Consider the following 10,183-nt stretch of genomic DNA (forward strand, 5'->3'; position numbering starts at 1 on the left):
ACAAAAAAATCCAAATATCTGTTTTATTATCAATGAAACACAGATACAAAGTAAATTAATTGAATTCAGTGTTCAAATTGCTTAAGTAAACCCTGAAATTTACACAGTTTTATTTAAATTTCCCGCAACTTTGACAAATTCGTAAAAATAGAGCTTTCTCTCCTGGAGTTGAAATAAAAATAATCAAAATAATTAAATCACTGTTTGTAAAAAGATAATAATACATGGGGATGTTTCATATCAGTCATATAATCTAATTATTCGATTAAATATAACTTTTTGATTTTAATTGCACTCCTTTAATACTGCCTTAAGCTTTAGGAGTCTAAAGCTCACCCAGGAACTGCTAGTTTTGGAAGCTCAGGTTTTTAGCAAGTTGTGGTTATTTACTCAGAGGAGAAGTGTGGGCAGGGGGAGTTGAGCAGTGGGAGTAGCGAGACAAGAGCGTTTCCTGGCTCCACCAAGTCAGAGGCCAACAGGTGCCCCCTCAGCTCCTTGGGAAACCTCTCCCTGGCCTGGCTGAAGGTTACACTCCTGAGCTGCAAAGGGGATTTTCAGTTGCTGCCTTTTGAAGAAAGAGAACAAACCAGATCAGCTTTCTGGATGCAAAAGCTGTCAACCTAATTTATGGTTTTCCCCGTGTCCTGTAAATAACTTTCAGAGGTTCAAAACAAACTTCAAAGTAGTTCATGGGTGTATTCCAATGAGAAGCAGCAAAATGTCAAGTTTCAAAGTTCAGTTGTCTTAATAATTAGAAAAGAGGGAGCTCCCCTTTCTTTTCCCATAGAAAAATAAAGTTTACCCCATACATATTTCCAGGCAGCCTAGAAACTCATTTGAGCAAAAAGAAGAAAAAAATCCCCCCAAACCTTGACAAACTGTAGCCTGAGGGAATATTTTGTTTTATCTATAAATTATGACTGAAAAAAATGAGTGAAAAAGATATGAGATTTTTATACCTGAAACCCCTACAAGAACCCCATTGTACAGACAGCCACTGGTTCCATCTGCTGCAGATAAAGTTGCAATTGATTTAGTTTTAGTCTTGTACAAAATGTTGGGTGTTTTTTTGTTGGTTTGGGTTTTTTTCTTTCACGTTGGACATCTTGTTGCAAACCTACAGCACGAGACGCATCTGTGCAGGCATAGTCTCATCCTAAAGCTTCTGTGGAGCCTGGCGAAAACAAGCCAGGACATGCTTTGCAGTTCTGAAGTTGTAGGTCAAGCAGCAGAAAGCTCTGAACACCTCTGAGTTCTGGTTATCAAATGACTATTTCTGGTTGTAAACATTATGCTTGAAAAACTCATATTCAAATTTTAAAAACATACACACAATCGAGAAACTTTTTTTTCAAAGCTGCTGAATTTTTAAGCTAATAATCCTATAATTTTGTTTTGCATTGCATTATGCTTCAGAAGTGTATAATTTTTCTTCTGTACTAATGTTCTTGCTAAAATGTTAATTTTCTAAATTTTTTAACAAATGCATTTTCTAATTAGTTGGAGGTTTTTAAGATTTTGTAATGCCCAAACCAACTTAATTGATTATATCTTTATTATTTTTAATTATTTGCTCTTTATACACTTTAGGGATACAAACAATTTAAAGTCCTGAAGAAGTATATCCTAGATTAGCAAATAACCTTTTAAAAAAATCAAGAAATACCAACAACATATTAAAATAAAAACGGTGTTTTGTTGTTTGGGTGTGAGAGGTGAAGTCTTCCTTGCAGTTAAATACTGAACACATTACTTAGTCTTTCCAGGGTATCTGTTATTTTCCATAACTCTTTTTGTACATGATCCCTGAAATAAATTTGGAATAAGCTTTAGATATGTGAAAACACTATACCCCTGACCGCATTAGGAATCCCTATCAATGCCTAACCAAGTAACAGATGAAAACCTTTCCTTGTCTTGGAATGAGGACCTGCACTATGGTTAGTTGCCATTTTAAACTCTGATCTAGGTGAAACTGAACTAAACAGAAAACAACACTGAGAGAGAATATTTTAACACAATTTTTAAAACTCATTTCAGCTCTGGCCAATGTTGTCTCCTAACAGTAAGGAGTTGTCCTAAAATAAGAATGGGTTCCTTTCTAGCAAAATTCTCTGAAGAAGTTCAACAATTCTCAAGGAAAAAACTCAACAGGGTGGTGTGGTGAGAAATATCCTGGAGGGAAGTGGTGGGGCTGCCTTGACTGCAGCCATCAAGTCCTAAAGGAAAAGCAGAGCGATAGTGGCCAGTGGAGCTCATTAGCATCACAGAAATGCTGCCTTTTCTTTGACACATCCTAACACACTTGCATGTGGGCACAGAGAGCTGTCCTTTGGGAATGGGGGAAATTACCATTTTTCCACTCATCATCTAGTATTTCTTCAAACAGGACACCCATGTCCCACAAAGGAGTCAAATCCACGCTGGTGCTGTGGGTACTAGGTGCCTCCAGATACGCCATTTTCATTTCAAATGTAAATTTTTTTCTGTTCCTGGTTTACTTAGGAATTCCCTGATTGGATGCTAGGTAGAAACATGCACTACTTGCTGAAACCCATCAGATTTAGTGCCATTTACAGGATCAGAAAATAGGCTCTGCAAACACATGGCCAAACAAAGAGATAATGTGAGGACAGCAGCAGAAGTTGGGGTTACATGGACACTGTCCCCTTACAGCTGAGTGCCTCAATAGAAAACTCTGGGGTGCATCGTGTTCACCTACGTCCAGTGGAGCACAGACAGCAAGGACACTGTGATGTACCCAAAACACGAATGGGGAGGCTCAAAAAATTAAAGAAGATGCCCTCCCCTCTGTATTTTGTCTTTGCGAGTGTTGCTGCCTAACGATGCAATGCGGAGCCTGTCGAGGCGCGGAGGACAGGCTATCTGGGAGCGGGGCAGGGAGCGAGGGAGGGAGGACATGTGCCCGGGCCGGGGCTGGGGCGCGCAGGAGGCAGGGCTGAGGCAGCCGCTCTGCGCTGCTCGGGAATGCGGGAGCGGTGGGTGGGCACCGGCGGAGAGCGGGCGATGGCTCCGGGCCGTCGGGCTCACCTCCCGGCTCCCTGCCCTCGACAGCCGCTTCCGTCGGGTGCTCGCTCTGGGCGGGGTTGGCGCACGGCGGGGACGCGGGGGGCTCGGCCCGCGGGATGGATGCGCTGGGGCAGCCCCGGCCGCCCCCGCCGCCCGCAGCCCGGCCCCGCCCGGCCACCGAGCCGGGAGCCCCGCTCCGAACGCGGGCCGCGGGGGCCGGGGCTGCCTCCCCCGAGGGCAGCGGGCGGCACCGGCAGCGCCCCGGGAGGCGCCGGCGCGGCCCCCGCCGCCTCCCCGCGCCCGCGGCCGCCGCCGCTCTCCCAGCCCCCCGCGCCCGGCCCGCGCTCCTTCGCACCCGCGGCAATCCCTGCCCAGCCCCGCCGCCCCCGCCCCCAGCCCCCGCCGGGGTCGCGGAGTGCCGGCGGATTGCGGCGGGGGCCCCGGCTGGAAAAGGGCCGGGAGGGCAGCGGCCGCTGCAGGACGAGCACGCGGTGCCTTCTGGAAGATGCTCCTTTGCAGTAGCCACAAAAGACCAGGGATAAAGACAACAGAGATCCCGGTTTCCAAGCACTGGGAAAAGGGAAGACATCGATATTTTCCTTTGCGCTGACCTCGAGAAAGAGCCCCAACCTCACCGCCAAGGAAAAGCCAAACCACCCCAAAATGTTTGAGCATGTGCGGGCTTTTACATTAACAATTCACACTTGGCTCTATACATATTTAAATTGGGACATTATTAAGCTTGTGCCTATTCAGACATATGCCCCTAGCAGGGATGCTGGCTCCTCACATTTTCTTTGTGGTGTTGAAGATAGTGGAGACAGAGGAAGAAGAGTGTGTACATGCGTGGTTCCCAAGAAAGTGGATTTCACATCCCTGCATAGATAAAACACATCATTCTGATCTCAGAAAGACTGATATCCTAGGCAGTGATTTTGAGAATGTTTCCTTTTCTGCCAGCAAAAGCCAAAGGGAAAAGGGTAGCAGGCTCTAAGCCAGAGAGCAGGTCACCCTGTGGGAGCTGTATCCCACAAAGAGACAGGATTCAGCCCTACCACGGTACCGGCACTCTCCTTGCAGACCTGTTCAGAACCTCTTATTTTCATGAAATACAATCCTATCCTTTCCAGTGCCTTCACATTCTCATTTTCAGGGCAACAGGATCCTTGCTGTTCAACAGAGGCAGCTAGTTGTGAAGTTGGATGTGTATTTACACAGGAAAAGCGTGACAAACCTCTGGTGCTGCTTATTTTCCTACTCAGTCTCTACTCTTCTTTGCCGGACTTGTAGCCATGCCTTTCTGATTTGTCTGTTTCTTTTCTACCCCTTCCTTTCCTTTACAACTCTTGACCTTAATATTCCACCCAATTTTCTTTCCCCAGCTGTTATTCTCTGTCTCCCTGTCTCTCTACCTGCCTCCCTCCCCTCTTCTCCTTATTGAGCAGTATTTGGTGCCTCTATCCCTCTGGAAGCCCGTTTAGGCACGGAGCTATGGGATGATGTACTCCTCGTGTAGGTTTCCCCATTTGCAGAGTTCCCATTGCCTCTGAGAACAGATTTGGTGAGTGTCAGGCTTTGCTGGAGCTTTACTGCTGCTTTAGGGAACCCGGTGAGTTTCAACTGGGTTTTGGAGGGGGCAGAGAAGAAGCAGCCCCAAGGGGCAGTGAAAGACTAATATATAATATGCTTGAGCAGTTCCTTCAGGGGACTGTTCTTGAAAAACAGTGCTCAGATATCTGACAACTATTTTGGTGAGTGATCTCCCACGAGTAGGACTTTGGTGGTGGAAACATCTCACCAGACGTACGGGTGGGGCAGCTGTGGGCTCGGGAAGCTGCTGCTGGTGGAAATGCTGGGGTCAGCATGCTCTGAAGCTCAGGCAGACACTGGCTACAGCAGAGGCAGTTTCTGCCAAGAAATTGGCACTGTGCTGGGGAAGAAGCAGTGCAGACCCTGAGTTGAGAGGAGGAAGTTAAAAGCAGATGAGATCTTTGTGGGTTTGCAGTAACCGATGTCTGACAGGAAGAGCAAACTCATGCCAGCATAAAGGAAAGCAAAAAAAGGAGCAGAGTGGTAGTCAAAAATCCATATTGTTCACTCAGTGGCTAAAGACTTGTCTGACTCTAGAAGAAAAACAGTGTATTATCTGCAGGAAGAGAAATAAAACTCTTTTTGTAGCTCACTCTGAAACTGAAGTTTTTCTTCTTTATTAATGACTTTTAAGACTGTAAACATCACCTTCTCCTTCCTGCAAATCTCTCTGCTGTTTATGTAATTTTACAAGTTCCATGGCTATTGATTTAAATGTTAATAGTTTGTACTCAGCAATATACCATACAAATGGATTCATCACAAATCAACTTTCTGTAACAAGAACCTTCACTGCAGCTGGAAGTGAGGAGGCGACAGTGTTGCAGAGAGATGAGGTAACAGAGAGGGACAGGCAGGAGGGAAACCCTTAGCACTGGTTGCAGAAAGTGGACAAAACACTAAGCTCCAGGTAGTGTCATCCACTGCCAGAAGTGACTTCTTGGACAAGCATAATTTCTTCTTCATTTTCATCTTCATCTTGCTCAGTCCCACTCTTCTCCACAGGCAGAAATCACAAAATTTCCACAGCCACCTGCTCCAAAGTGTGTTTGTCCCATGGTGTGTCCCAGAATGTCCTCTTTCCACAAATTGTTTCTCTCCAAATTCTTGATTCCCTTCCCTTCCCTTCCCTTCCCTTCCCTTCCCTTCCCTTCCCTTCCCTTCCCTTCCCTTCCCTTCCCTTCCCTTCCCTTCCCTTCCCTTCCCTTCCCTTCCCTTCCCTTCCCTTCCCTTCCCTTCCCTTCCCTTCCCTTCCCTTCCCTTCCCTTCCCTTCCCTTCCCTTCCCTTCCCTTCCCTCTGTAACTTCCTGAGCAATTTCTGAATTTTCCAGTTTGCACTCCTGTCCTCTGCCTTGTACCTTGTGTCTCCCTCTCCTTGCCCACATTCCAGTGTGGTTTAGCAAAGCAACAGGAAATTCCTTCCTTATGCCTCCTTTCTCTCTTCACTTCTGGTGCATTCATTATTCCTGTTGCTGAAGATCACAAATGCCATTTAGCTTTTGCCACACACCCAAATGAGTGGCAAATCCTTCCTATCTCTCTCTTACACATGACAGTTTTCTTCTTCCATCTTTGCCAAGGAGGAACTGTACTTTGATTATAAAGGTGATGCTGATCTAGGTAACACTTTGTCTTGTTAGAGGGGAAGACCACCTTCCCAGCACAGGAAGAGAATCAAAGCTGAGCCTTTCCTGATTAAGCCTGATCCAATGCACCTGGTGGAATTTGAAAATTCTTGGGTACCTCCTCAGAGTTCTACTCACATTCCTCCTGATTAGTAGAAGATTATGGGAAGTTTTTGCATGGATATCAGCATCAAGGAAGTAAGCTGGCAGCACGTTTCAATGAGCCGTTGTCATGCTGATATTTAAGAAGCTAACTCATAAAATTATCACTATTGCCATGGAGGCTCATCTTTCTTACTCCAAACAAGTTAGAAATCATAGAATCAGAGAATCATTAAATATCATGAGTTGGAAGGGACCCACAAGGATCAACAAATCCAACTTTTAGAAAGGAGAGTGTGACAAAAAGACCTTGTCAGTGTTTGGAGCTGTCAGAGTTTTTGGGGCTGCTTCTTCCCTGGGGCTGTTATTAATTAGGGACTCACCACTGGTCCGTGCTGATTTTCAGCAGCAAGCGGGTCAAGCAGCTGCTCAGATACATTCAGTTGCCTGTGACGTGCCTTCAGTAAAAGGCAGTGAGACAGCAGAGTGTAGTCACAGTGGAACTAATGAGCTAAAAGTAGAAAGCAGGAGGGGACAAGAGCAGGTGGCTTTGGCAGGCGGGAAAAGGAAGGTTTATATTTCCACATGCCGCCGAGGATGGTTTTAGCTATCTGGGTAGGTATTCAAGTGGAAATCCTCTCTGCTGCTAGCCAGGCTCAGCAAGAGATGAGCAGAGATGCTGCTCTTAGAGCCTGGTTACCTCCCCATATCCATTTCACCAGTCCCAATGGGGCAAATGGGTGCTGAAGCCCAGAACCGGATACATCGACAGCTGCTCGTGGTTCAACCAGAGACCATAGCAACTCCCTTCCTTGGATTTGCTAAGCTTCCCTATGGGTGTGCTGCAACAGAGGCAGCAGCTGCAATTTACTTTTTCCTTGAGAAGTTGTAGAAGGAATGAATTTCATCTTTGGGACACGGACTTTGCCAGAGACAGCCATAATTTATCACCTGCAGCCTCAGGACGATGCACTGGGCTGGCTCACAGGCTCGTGCTGGTGGGGGACACAGCTCCTCCCTTGGCACTGTGAGGCTGGGCAAGCTGGGAGGGCAGGGGGGAAGCCCAATGCTCCTCCTGGGTGAGACAGGGATCACTGTGACACACACCACAGGTGCTGGGGGGTTGTGGCTGCAGGTCTGTCCCAGGCTGACAGGAAGCCCATCAGGAACCATGAGCTTTCTGCTGAGCTTCCAGGGAGGTTTTCCCTATGCTCTCTCCTCTGTGTGCTTCACAGGACAAGTAGGGAAGGGGTAAGAAATCAGGTGATGCAGAAAAGCAATCCCCAAAAGAGAGCAAGCTCTTATAGAAGCTCAAGAGGTTTTTATAGTGTCCCTGGGATAAACACAGCTTTGCTGCCCATCAAACACATTCATAACCTGATGCTTGTGAGACACCCCAGTTACACCTCTGGAACCACTGTTCCTGTCAGAGTGCATGGGCTAAAAGGTGCATCCTGTACTCAAATTACCTTCAAGCAACAAGTGTTTCCAAACTTGTGAAGGTTGCAAGGGTACCCTCAGAGCACTCAACATCTAGAGCACTCCTGAGGCACTTTTCTACTTCTTCAGCCTTCTGCCTAAAGATTAACACAGGGAATGGTTTTACTAATGAAAAATACATGGCTATCCAAAAAAGTTACCTTAAATGCTTGGAGTGTTGGAGGTTTTGCTTAACTTCACATATCCAGCGGCTGAACCAGGTGCAGAAGCTGAGGCAAAACTGTCCCAACTCAGGAGACAGTGCAGAGGTGGGAAGCCACCAGACCTGCTCTGCTTTTTCTCTGCTAACGCAGCCCAGCTCATCCTCAGGGCAGCACAGACTATCTGCATGGAGAGACAGAGTGACACTGTCTCAAAGGGGATATTTGGTCATTTGGGTTGCTTACTTTAGAGGGTGACACCTGTGACACCTTGCAAGCTTGCAGTTTAAGAATGTTATTCAGTGCTTTTTCAGAGCAGAGGAGGGAAAAGCAGATGAGTCTCTACAGCGATTAGTCTGGGTAGTGTGGACATGGAACCAAGCATTGTCATTTGGAAGGTTACTATACTCTATATAAATAAAAACTGTCTGTTGAGTATGACTAAACTTCACTATTTCTGTTTAAAAATAAGAACATAAATAAACATTACACTCTGTTTTGCCGTTGTTCCCAGTATATTTCTCTAGCGAGTCAGAAGAAGCTGCAGTTCTCTCCAGGAAACAAGTGGTGGAGTGGATACATTCCTGCTCCCATCCTCCTCTTCCCCATCCTGCTCTTCCTCCTGCTTTCTCGTTATATCTCCTCTGTTTCAGCAGACTAACAGTTGCCACAGGAATTGAAGAATCTGTACCTATTCCAGGACAAAGGGACTTGCCATTCAAATGTCCTTAAAATCCAGCTATTACCAGAAGTTCTGGTCAAGAAAAAGACATGAGGACGTGTTTTAAAAGATCAGAGAGGTTGGATCTGGGCTGGAGCAGATTTTGGTCCTATTCAGAGAAGCAAAAGCCGAGGTCTTGCCCCTGGTGACACAAGGAGTTGCTCCCCACTCACTTTTGCTGTCTCCTGCCAGGAAGGAGGAGCCCTGATTGCTACAGATTGTGAGTGGGTTTCTGACCACAGGAGAGGAGAAAGGAGTAACTGCTTTTCTCCTTGTGCCAAAGTGGAGCAATAAGAAAAATTTTTGAGCGACTTATATCCCCAAGGGTAGGACATGAGAGTGCAGGTATTTCTGTCAATAACCCAGCCCTCATCTCCAGCCTTACTGCTGGAGTTTTCATGGCATTGCCTGTAGGTCTGCCTCCTTCAGGTCTCTGTGGTGCCTCTCTCATTAAACAACACCTTCCTCTGACAGTGGCTTTCTTCCCCTGCTAAGCTCCAAAGCTTAGATGTTAAATCTCTCCACCTCCCCAGAGATACATTTCTGCATGGGAACCCCAATGTTCTGAGGCAGGCTAGTGCAAAACCATCAGCTCTTCTACTTTTTTCTCCACGGAGTTTGAGCTCAAGAGCCCTTGCAGAGGGATAGGTCCATGCTCAGAAAACAAAGGTCTTGCTTTTCGATAAGTTTTGGCTTGCTCATTTTGCTTCGAATTTTAACAAAGTTTTCATTTGACTGGCTCCTCCACACTGCCCCCACTGTGGATACTCCAGCCCTATTATCTTCTGCTTAATTCTCATTATATTTGCTTACTTGCCCCTCTTATGCATTAGAGATCTCTTGCCCACTTTCTCCTTTCCAATGCAGCTTGCAATACCCCAGAAAGTCAGACACTAGTGGCTACAACAAGAATGGGAAAAACTGAGAACTGTAAAATGTTCACTTGTGAAAAAATATTTTGAAGATGCAAAAGGAAGAAATAAGCAAGTGATCTGCCCACTGTGGGGAGTTAATTAAAAAAACAGGCATATCCTTTACAGTCTAGCAATTTCCCAGCTACCTGCTTCTATTAGTTAATTAAACTGATTAATGGTATTTTTAGTCAAAGAAGAATTGCAACAGTCACAAAAAAAGAGACATAGAAGCAAGCAGATGCTGCTTTTGCATCTCTGGTTGTGCACTTCCAACAGACAATGAAGATTTCCTCTCAGTGAGTAGCTGGAAATCCACTATTCCCCACAGAATTGTTTCTTTTTGCAGTTTGGGAACTTGGGTAAAACAATTTCATACAAAGTTTTTCCAGTTTAAGGCTTTGATAGATTCTAGCATAGATTCCAGCCAGGTATCAGACTCTTGGCTCTTCTTGCCTCTCCCCTCAGGAATTCATGAGTGCTGTCTGAGCAGTGTTTAACCCGGCTGGGTTGGCACACAGGGTTTGAGCAGTGCTTAACCTGGCTGGGTTGGCACACAGGGTT

The sequence above is a fragment of the Melospiza melodia genome, chromosome 1 (assembly GCF_035770615.1).
Source record: "Melospiza melodia melodia isolate bMelMel2 chromosome 1, bMelMel2.pri, whole genome shotgun sequence".
NCBI lineage: Eukaryota > Metazoa > Chordata > Aves > Passeriformes > Passerellidae > Melospiza > Melospiza melodia.